The sequence below is a fragment of the Pongo pygmaeus genome, chromosome 2, assembly GCF_028885625.2.
Source record: "Pongo pygmaeus isolate AG05252 chromosome 2, NHGRI_mPonPyg2-v2.0_pri, whole genome shotgun sequence".
NCBI classification, from domain to species: Eukaryota; Metazoa; Chordata; class Mammalia; order Primates; family Hominidae; genus Pongo; species Pongo pygmaeus.
Genome location: NC_085930.1, coordinates 203,320,050 through 203,331,539, shown reverse-complemented (window position 1 = coordinate 203,331,539; position 11,490 = coordinate 203,320,050). Strand labels below are relative to the sequence as shown.

General features: G+C 46.0%; 1 long non-coding RNA gene across 1 annotated transcript in view; it reads left to right on the top strand.

The window, feature by feature from the left end:
• Window positions 1-5,178: 5,178 nt before the first annotated feature.
• LOC129033485 (uncharacterized) overlaps window positions 5,179-11,490 on the top strand; it is a 60,863-nt gene continuing 54,551 nt past the window's right edge. The window contains exon 1 of the long non-coding RNA XR_008501590.1: window positions 5,179-5,327. This is a non-coding gene — a long non-coding RNA (uncharacterized LOC129033485). The remainder of the gene's footprint in view (window positions 5,328-11,490) is intronic.

The window sequence follows — 11,490 nt, the reverse complement described above, 5'->3', positions numbered from 1 at the left end:
ACCGAAGGTAACTGGGGACGGAGTAACTTGGCAAGTTTCTCAAAAATGGCTTCCTCAACAATGGAGGAGGGGATGGAGGAATGATGAGTGAGCTGTGGGCAGGACCAGGCCAGGCTGACCTCAGTGCCCTCTGCCGGCTCAGCCCATACTCTGTCCTGTGGCTGGAGACCTGGTAACCAGTGGCCAAGAAAGCAAATAATGCTTTGTTGATTTTGCTAAAAGAAAGTAAGAGGAACACAGCTTACTCCCTGAACCCATGTGCTGAGGCGGTTGTTTTGCAGCCCCCAAGCTGGTCTGCGATCCTCTGCTTCTAAGCTGTCTTGAGTATCCAAGTAAAGGGAAATCCAGGCTTTTTAGGTGTGATGCCTTTTTCTTTTACACGCATAATTTATGTACAGTGAAATGCTCCGATTGTAAGGATTCCATTTTGATCAAGGCATATTAGGTCCAGAACATTTCTATCACCCCAAAAGTCCTTCCTTCCCAGTCAATGCTCACCACTACCCAGCAACCATGATCTGGTTTCTATCACTATTGGTTAGTTTCAGCTATTCCAGATTTCATATAAAGGCAAACAGGATGCACTTCTCATGTTTGCCTTCCTTCACACAGCTTGGTATTCTTGAGATTCATCTGAGTTGCTGCATGTCTCAGCAGATCATTCATTCCTGTTACTAAGTAGTATCCCATTGTGCAAATATAGTGAAAATATATCTGTTCTCTTGTGATGGTCACCTAGGTTGTTCCCAATTTGGAACTACGAGTAAAGCTGCTACAAGCATTCTTGCAGGAGATGTTTTGTGGACATGTGCTTTCATTTCTCTTAGGTAAATGCCTATGACTCAGTAGGTTGCTAGGTCATGGAGTAGATATAGTGGTGTGCTGGAGTGGACCGGGACAAGTGAGCAAGAGCCACTTGTGGTCATCTCTTCCCCATGCTGCTTTCAGTGTCGTCATGTGGGCAACTTGAAATCGGCCATGGTAGGAGAGTTATACCAGGGAAATCAGAAAATGCTACAAATCAAGCTTTGTAGCATTTATTTTCTTCTGGAGAGCCCATTAGTTTTTTATTGTATTTTATTTTTTAGTCAGGGTTTCCCTCTGTCACCTGGGCTGGAGTACAGTGGCACAATCACAGCTCACTGCAGCCTCAACTTCCCTGTGGAGAGGTCATTGTTAAAAATTTACCACTATCCCACTGGGTCAGTATATATTCACCTTTTAAAGAAACTCTCAGGTTTCTAAAGTGGCTGTACCATTTAACATTCTTAGTGAGGTATGAGAGTTCCAGTTCTCTCCAACACCTGGCGTTGTCAGTTTTTCATTCTAGCCATTCTAGCAGGTATGTAGGGGTATCTCATAGTTTTAATTTGCATTCTCTGGTGACTGATGATGTTGAATGCTCTCACATGTGCTTATTGTGGTTATTTGTATATCTTCTTTTGTAAAGTGTCTTTTCAGTCTTTCGCCTTTAAAAAAACTAGATTGTCTTCTATTGTTGAGTGACAGAAGTTCTTTATATGTTCTATATGTATGTCCTTTGTCAGATAGATGTTTTGTGAATGTTTTCTCCTGGTTTGTGGTTTATCTGTTTGTTTTCTTGATGGTGTATTTTTTGCAAGCAGACATTTTACATTTTGATAACATAAAATTCTCAATTTTTAATTTATGGTTTATATTTTCTGTGTCCTTTCTAAGTTATCGTATTGTGTTTCCTCTACCTGCGGTGGCCTTCCCCATTACCTTCATCTGGAGAACTAGTCATTTTCCAAGGGTGCCATAGTTTCAATGCGTTCCCCAGAAAGCACGTGTTGGAAACTAAATCCCAAAGTCAACAGTGTTGGGAAGTGGGGCCTAATGAGAGGTAATTAGGCCACGAAGGTGGAGTGAATGGATTAATGCTATTATCACTGGAGTAGGTTTGTTGTAAACGGTGAAGTTCAGCCCCCTTTTATCCTCTCTCTCTCTCTCCTCCTCTCTTTGCCCTTCTGCCATGGGATGATGCAGCGAGAGGGCCCTCAGCAGGTGTTAGCTCCTGGATCTTGGACTTCCCAGCCTCTAGAACTATAAGCCAATAAATTCCTACTTATTAAATTATCCAAAGCAGGCCGGGTGTAGTGGCTCACTCCTGTAATCCCAGCACTTTGGGAGGCAGAGGCAGGTGCATCACCTGAGGTCAGGAGTTCCAGACCAGCCTGGCCAACATGGTGAAACCCCCTCTCTACTAAAAATACAAATATTAGCTGGGTGTGGTGCTGTGTGCCTGTAATCCCAGCTACTTGGGAGGCTGCGGCAGGAGAATCGCTTGAACCCAGGAGGTGGATATTGCAGTGAGCCAAGATCGCACCATTGTACTCCACTCCAGCCTGGGCAACAGAGTGAGACTCCATTTCAAAAAAAAAAAAATTATCTAAAGCAGGGCATGGTGTTGCATGCCTGTGGTTCCAGGCTCAGGAGTTTGAGGCTGTGGTGAGCTATGATTGTGCTTGTGAATGGCCACTGCACTCCAGCCTGGGCAACACAGTTAGAATCTGTCATTAAAAATAAGTAAATATTTTTTCTGAAAGATGTTATATATAAATAAATAAATAAAATAGATAAATAGATAGATGCCCAGTCTGGGGTATTCTGTTATAAGAGCACAAAATGAACTAAGATAAAGATTCAACATAAATGTCACCTGTTTAGACAACCCTTCCTCTAGGTGCATTCTCACCTGTATACTGCCACTTAGTTTATACATCTCTTAGCAGCCTACGATCTAATTGTCTCTTTATGAATCTTTCCAATCTGAGTGATTGGGAGCCCCAAGCAGGGCATGTGGGTCTTCTGGATTGTTTTCTCCTTTTTACCCCCTCTGGGTCCTTGTCTTTTCCTAGTCCTCTCTCTCCTCTCCATCAGCACCCATGTTAGGTGCCTGGCAATAGTAGGTTCACAGTGAATGCTAATCGACTTGAGTTACCTTGAATGTGGCCAGCTGCTCATGAATCTCCAGGGCTGACATCTTTGTCTTTTGATTATGTTGTAATGATTGGAGAACATATTGATTATGGAGTCAGAGGGGGGAGGTAGTTTACTTCACAGACCAAAAGTGAGTTTGAAAAGTTCTACCAGGTTCTACGAAAGTCAGAGCCATTGAGGATCAAGTGAGATTCTCTTAATACTTGGAGAAGGTAAAGGTTGGGCAGGTCTGCGTGTGTGCATGTGCTATGAGGAGGTGAGAGGAGAGGGTGTGTATGTGGAATGTAATCTGAATTACATCTAAACTTTGAGACCTGGTTGACAAAGCACTGGTTGGTGGGTAGGCAAACATGGGGTCAAGTACATTTATAGCTCTGTGACCTTAGGCAAGTGATTTCACCTCTTTAAATCTCAGTACTTTTAGCTATAAGCCAGGGCAATAATACCACCCATCTCATTAAGGTGTTGTGAGAATGAAAGGCAATGTATGTAAGGCAGTTCTGGAAACATCACAATGTTTCCAGAGCCCTTCCTGTGCCCTGGGGTCTGGGCAGCTTCTTTGTGGGATGATTTGCCAGTTCCTCAGTTTGTGGGATTTGGAGTGAAGGGTCCCTGTTTCAGTGTAGTCTCTGCTCTGGGCAGTTAGATGCAGTAAGGGAGCTGGAGGTCCAGAGGAGTCACACAGAGGCCCAAGGGAAGCAGAATACAGGAATAGTGCCATCTCATAGGAACAGATCTCCACCCCAGAATCGGAAGGTCTATTTTTTTTTTTTTTAAAGCAGTTTTCACATTGTTTTTGTTTCTGTCAAATGGTTGCCGGAATGGTCTTCGATCAAGGTTTCCACTGCCCATCAGTAAACAGAGAGTTGTGAGAAGGAGACCTGCCAGAGATTGGCAAACGCCCTCATCACAGACTCAGAGGTGAATGGCTGATCTCTGACCACAGGTGATGCTCACTCACACCAGGCTCTGGGCTGGAGTCCAGGCATAAGCACTGCCTTGACTCCTGCCGGGCCTACCATGTCCAATGGTGGGAGGGGAGATGATGGGGAATGTCCCCGCTTCCCCATTCCCCCTCTCTTTGGCGGTTCCCATCAGAATCTAGAAGTGCAAAGCCACCCCTAGCAAGCTACTTCTCCTAGTCGTTTTCCTCGCTGTAAACTGGGGGTGCCAACATCCCCCCTTACTTCAGGGGCCTTTCAAGAATGTACAGAGTGGCCGGGCGCGGTGACTCACGCCTGTAATCCCAGCACTTTGGGAGGCTGAGGGAGGTGAATCACCTGACAGGGTCACGAGTTCTAGCCCAGCTTGGCCAACATGGCGAAACCCCGTCTCTACTAAAAATACAAAAATTAGCCGGGCGTGGTGGTGAGAGCCTGGCACGAGAATCGCTTGAACCCGGGAGGCAGAGGTTGCAGTGATCGCGCCACTGCACTCCAGCCTGGGCGACAGAGAGACTCTGTCTCAAAAAAACAACAACAAAGAATGTACGGAGTGGTAGTCAGGAGCTTTGGAAAGTGTATTGGCTAGTTGTTGCATAGGTGCATTGTGTGAGCGTGCCAGGAAGGGTCCCCTATAGCATGTGTGCGCGTCCATTCATTTGTTCGTTCGTTCGTTCATTCATTCATTCATGCATTCGACATTTATTCAGCACCTGGGTGAGACACACACTGAGATTCAATAAACTGCTGATCAAAGTTGTGTCTAGACGTCCAAGGGTTAAGCCGCCGGCGCGGGGCCCCTCTGCGTCCTCCTCCGCCCCCGCCGGGCGTGGGGAAGGCGGGAAGGCGGCGCGGCGGGTGCCAAAGTCGGAACCTGCTCGTCGGCAGCTCCCGGCGCTGCCTTGACTCGCGGCCAGGCCTGGCGCGGCCGCCGGCTGTGGAATGTGTGAGCGCCATGTGTCACCGCCCCAGACTGTGGGAAAACGCTGCTCCGCTCACCTCCCAGCAGCTGCCCCGCGCCCGCCCGGGCGGGAGCCGGGAAACAGGAGCCGCCTGCCGCGGAGGCCGCCGGGGGGCACTTCCGAGCGCGCGCCGCCTGCCTGGCCGCCCCCGCGCCCGCCGCGTCTCCCCGCCCACACTCCGCTGCCACCCGGCCCCGGGCGCCACCCGCGGAGCAGGCGGCGGGAGGGACAGCCCGGCACGGCCCCTTTCCTGCCCTTCACACCCCTTCTGCTTCTCAGGGGACGCTGGTCCACAGACCGAGGCCCCGTTGCGCGCGGCCGCCTTCGGAGCGCCGCCCTCCTCCCGAAACGGGCCGGGGCGAGTGGCTGCAAGAAGCTGCGGTTTGGCCCGCGGGAGAGGGGGGCTTCCCCACTGGGGCTGTCTGACGCGAACGCCTTCCTGGCCCCAGCCAGGCGCTCTGAGGTCAGGCCCAGTGGTGAGAGAGCTCTGAACAGGAGGCCCCACGCTGCCTGCTCCCCCAAATCAGAAACAGTCTCCCCCACCGGGGCGAGGCAAGGCATCTGCACCACCCCACGCGCTCCCGCCTGCACGACAGCCTAGAGCCTGGTGTGAGCGGGAATCACATGTGCTCACACATCACCCAGGCAAGGTCTTTGAAGCCTAGCCATGCGGGCAGACGTATTCAAGGTCACCCTGCTGGGTGGCGGCAGAGCTCCTGTTGGAATCCACGCTCAGCGGACCTTCTGCCGAGCCCCAGCCCCAAAGGCATGGTGCCCTTTCTCCGCAGCATGGTGCCTCTCGTTGAGTTCCTGCCTATAGAGAAGTTGGGAATGGGGCAGACGGGGGTGGGGGCAAATCATGGGTCCTGGGACCCCGACAGCTTTGCCTAAACTCAGCCTCATGCTGCGAGAGGTCCCAGTCCGTCACCTCAGCCTGATTTTCTGGGGGTGCCCCGCCTGAGAGGCCTGGTTAGTGAAGCCCCCATTGTATCCAGCCCTCTACCAGCACCTGTCATTTGTGTGCCTTGTTCCAGCTTGCCACCTCCTCTGTGGAAGTCTTCCCAGATTTGCCCAATCATTGCTTCCCGGGTCTCCGGCGGCCTTTGACAAACCCGTTTATGGCGTTTGTGGCCCCCTGTAACTCATGGCCTAGCTGTCCTCTCCTCTCTCCCGGAGTTTCCTGAGCGCAGAGACTGTGTTGCCCTCCTTTTTGATTTCCACACAAATGATAATTTGAGGACTCTGCTTATGGCAGCTGCTCTGTTTGTTGGCTGAATGTTATGCAATTTACCACTGGCTAGGAATCTCACCAGATGTGTGACCTTGGGCAAGTTACTTAATCTAAGCTTCAGTTTTCTCATCTGTAAAATGGAGATCCACTGATAATGCATCTAAAGTGACTTGTATAGTGGCTGGCACAAAGCAGATGCTGTGTGTGTGTATGAATGATTGCTAAAATACCATAGACTGGTGGCTTAAACAATAGTCATTTATTTTCTCCTGGCTCTGGAGGCTGGGAAATCCAAGATCAAGATGATGGCGAATTAGGTTGTTAGTGAGGGTGCTCTTCCTGGCTTGCGGAAGGCTGTCTGCTCACTGTGTTGTCATGTGGCCACAGAGAGAGAGCAAGTCTGTTCTTATGAAGACACCAATCCTATCAGATTAGGGCCCCACCCTTATGATCTCAGTTAACCTTAATTACTTCTATAAAGGCCATGTCTCCAAATACAGTCACACGGGGAGCTAGGGCTTCAACCTATGGCTTTTGGGGGACACAGTTCAGTCCATAGCAGTGGGGAAAGGATGTGACTCAGTCTAGAGAGACTCAAGGAGGGAATGCAATGCTTAGATAGGAGTGTGGAGGGCGTGCCTGGTGAAGGGAACAGTATGGCACAGCTTCAGAGGCAGGGGTGAGCCAGCAGCAAGGGGCTGGGTATGGCCGGTACAAAATGCATGTGCTCGTGGGAAATAGGTAAGAGAAGCTTGGGGGTATGGCCAGATTATGGAGGACTCTGAATGCTGGGTGTGTTCGAAGGGTTTTGAATGCTGAGTTTTTACTTGATGTGCCTGGAAGTAGTTGCTGAAGGTGGTTTGGGAGTGGAGGAATACATCCTTTAAAAAATTTTTTTAATTTATTGTAATTTTTAATTTTGGGGGGTACATAGTAGGTGGTACATATTTATGGGGTACATAAGGTATTTTGATATAGGCGTGCAATGCATAATAATCACATCAGGGTAAATGGAATATCCATCACATCAAGCATTTAGCCTTTGTGTTACAAACAATCCAATTATACTCTTTTATTTATTTTTAAATGTATGGTTAAATTATTTTTACGAGGCTGGGCTTGGTGGCTCAGGCGTGTAATCCCAGCACTTTAGGAGGCCAAGGTGGACGAATCACCTGAGGTCGGGAGTTCGGGACCAGCTTGACCAACATGGAGAAACCCTGTCTCTACTAAAAATACAAAATTAACCGGACGTGTTGGCGCATGCCTGTAATCCCAGCCCCTCTGGAGGCTGAGGCAGGAGAATTTCTTGAACCCGGGAGGCGGAGGCTGCAGTGAGCTGAGATCAGCCTGGGCAACAAGAGCAAACCTCCGTCTCAAATATATATATATATTTTTTTACTATAGTCACCCTGTTATGCTCGCGTATACTAGGTATTATTCATTCTTCCTATTTTTTGTACCCATGAACCATCCCCACTCTCCTATCAACCCCCTCATTACCCTTCCCAGCCTCTAATAACCATGCTTCTATTTTCTATCTCCATGAGTTCAATTATTTTAAATTTTAGCTCCCACAAATAAGTGAGAACGTGAAATTTGTCTTTCTGTGCCTGGCTTATTTCACTTAACATAATGTCCTCCAGTTCCATTCATGTTGTTGGAAATGACAGGATCTCATTCTTTTTCATGGCTGAATAGTATTCGGTTGCATATATGTCCCATATTTTGTTTATCCATTTAGCCATGATGGACTCTTAGGTTGCCTCCAAAGCTTGGCTGTTGTAACTAGTGCTGCAATAAACATGGGCGTGCAGACGTCTCTTTGATAGACTCATTTCCTTTCTTTTGGGTATATACCTAAGAGTGAGATTGCTGAATCATATAATAGCTCTATTTTTAGCTCTCTGAGGAACCTCCAAACTGTTCTCCATAGTGGTTATACTAATTTACATTCCTACAAACAGTGTACTAAGGTTCCCTGTTCTCCACATCCTCTCCAGTATTTGTTATTGCCTGACTTTTGGATAAAAGCCAATTTAACTGGGGTGAGATGATATCTCATTGCAGTCTTGATTTGCTCCTTTGCTGTGCAGAAGCTTTTTAACTTGATGTGATTCCATTTGTCCATTTTTGCTATGGTTGCCTTGCTTGTGAGGTATTATTCAAGAAATCTTTGCCCAGTCCAGTGTCCTGGAGAGCTTCTCCAATGTTTCCTTTTGGTAGTTTCATAGTTTGAGGCCTTAGATTTAAGTCTTTATTCCATTTTGATTTGATATTTGTATATGGTAACTGGATATGTATATCCAGTTTTCCCAGCACCATTTATTGAAGAAAATGTCCTTTCCCTAATGTATGTTCTTAGCACCTTTGTCAAAAATGAGTTCACTGTTGTTTCTGGGTTCTCTGTTCTGTTCCATTGGTCTATGTGTGTCTGTTTTTAGGCCAGTACTGTGCTGTTTTGGTTAATATAGCTCTGTAGTATAATTTAAAGTCAGGTAATGTTACTCCTCCAATTTAGTTCTTTTTGCTTAGGATAGCTTTGGCTATTCTGGGTCTTTTATGGTTCCATATAAATTTTAGAATCGTTCTTTCTATTTCTGTGAAGAATGTCATTGGTATGCTGATAGGGATTGCCTTAAATCTGTAGATTGCTTTGGATAGTATGGACATTTTAACAATATAGATTCTTCCCATCAGTGAACACAGAATATCTTTCCATTTTTTGTGTGTCTTTTTCAATTTCTTGCATCAATGTTTTATGGTTTTCATTATAGAGATCTTTAACTACTTTAGTTAATTCTTAGGTATTTTATTTTATTTGTAGCTATTGTAAATGGGATTAGTTTCTTGATTTTTTTTTCAGATTATTCCCTGTTGGCATATAGAAATGTTACTGATTTTTGTATGTTGATTTTGTATCCTGCAACTTTACTGAATTTGTTGATCAGTTCTAAAAGTTTTTTGATGGAGTCTTCAGTTTTTCCAAATATAAGATCGTATCATCTGCAAACAAGGATGGTTTGACACCATCCCTTCCAACTTGGAAACTCTACATCTCTTCCTCCTGTCTGATTGATTTAGCTAACACTTCCAGGACTATGTTGAATAACAGTAGTGAAAGTGGGCATCCTTGTCATGTTCCCAATCTTAGAGGCAAGGGTCTCAGTTTCTCCCCATTCAGTGTGATACTAGCTGTGGGTCTGCTGTGTAGGGCTTTTATTATGTTGAAGTATGTTCCTTCTATACCCAGTTTTTTTTTTTTTGAGGGTTTTTATCATGAAGGGATAACTAATTTTATCAAATGATTTTTCAGCACCAATTGAAATGATTGTGTGGGTTTTGTCCTTCATTCTGGTAATACATGATGTATCACATTAATGGATTTGTGTATGTTGAACCATCCTTGCATCCCAGGGATAAATCCCACTTGGTCATCATGAATGATATTTTTAATTTGTTGTTGAATTTGCTTTTCTAGTATTTTGTTAAGGATTTTTACACCATTATTCATCAGAAATATTGGTCTGCAGTTTTCTTTTTTCGATGTGTTTTTGTCTGGCTTTTGGTATCAGGGTTATACTGGCCTCATAGACTGAGTTTGAAAGTATTCCCCCCTCCTCTATTTTTTGGAATAGTTGGAGCAGGAATGATATTAGTTCTTTAAATGTTTGGTAGAATTCAGCTATGAATCCATCAGATCCTGGGCTTTTCTTTGCTGGGAGACTTTTTATACAGCTTCGATCTCATTGTTTGTTGTTGGTCTGTTCAGGTTTTGGATTTCTTCATGGTTCAGTCTTGGTGGGTTGTATGTGTCTTTCTTCTAGATTTTCCAATTTATTGGCATATAGTTGCTCATAGTAGCCACTGATGATCCTTTCAATTTCTGAGGTATCAGTTGTAAGTAAATCCTTTACAATGACATGGTAATAGTAAGGCTTTGAAAATGCTTCTCATGGGTGCAAGATATAGGAAATTCAACTCTAGTTTTCAGATGAAGGTACTGAGGTTGGGAAAATCAAGTGACCAGCCCAAAGTCACACAGCAGGTTAGTGGGGACAAGGATCAGATAGAGCACTTTCTGTCTCCACAGTGGACCCCCCAACCCCACCTTCTATTGCCCACCTTGGCCCTTGAGTACTAAGTGGGGAAAGGCGCTCAAGGAAGATCCACTTGTTGGAGCTGTGGCCAGTGGATTGCAGGGCATGAGAACAGAAGCAAAAGCCACGTGGAGCCTACAGCAACATCCAGATGAGAACCCTGACCCCGCTGGGACAGGATCAGTCCACATGAAACTATTAGGGAACAGTGGGTACTGGATATGAATGGAGTCCTGAGGAATGGGGGATTTAGAATAAATGGACAGGAAGAAATAAGTATGTTTTATATCCGTTCGGGTATTTTGGTTCCATTATCATGGCTGTTTAAGATGCTCCCTGAACCATACATTTATGTTAATGTTTTAAATAGTAATGCATGAAATTTGACCAAAATCTGAAGTACTAAAACAATATGACAGCACAGACAGAATGGCTGGAAGGTATTAAGTGTCTAGGAGCACTGGTTTTGCTGATAAAGCAAACTCTATGGGGCTGACTTATTGGTTAACTAGTCATTGTCTAGATGAAGAAACTGAGGCTTGGAAAGAATAAAAACTGCCTGAAGCCATACAGATGGTAAGTGGCAGAGCTGGTTGACTGCAGCTCCATCTGGCTTCAATATCTGTACACTTCCCACCCCTGACGCTGACACTGGGTCTGTGTGACACTTGGATATCGGGTATCCATGTGGTAACTATATTTTCCAAACCCCAAATAGGAACACATGGTCTGACAAGTGTGAAGGTACTTATGGGGCAAGAGACTAGAAGGTTTTAAATTAGGCCCGTCCCAGCAAGTCCAGGACATCTGGTCATCATAGATATCTAGGGGCTGCCCACACCCCTGGCACGAGGCAGGCTTTTGCCATTTAATACTCTCCCATCTTGAATGCACAAGGTCTATTTTTTGGTTTCAGCACATGCCACAGACAAGTGAGGGACATTTAAAAAGATCAAACAGCTGGAGAGAGATTGCAAGGGACATTCTTTTTAGGGAAGCCATAGCAGGGGAGAAGACAGGCGAGGGTAAGGAAGTGGCAGAGGGTCAGAAGAGTAACTCACGGGTTCTAAATCCCAGGAGGTGTAGGGCATTGTGAGCTGAGGTCAGGTTAAGGCTGGGGACTTTTCATCAGTGTCAGGCCCGTAGCTACCCACTTCTCCTCTCCCTTCCTCTTTCTCCACCTCTTCTCCTTGTTCTTTTCTCATTGTGAACTCTAACTACTCCCTCCTGAATCTGGCTTAGAGCAGAAGGAGCTGCAGCTGGCCTGAGGCACCTCAAGGAGGGGGCGGCTGGTT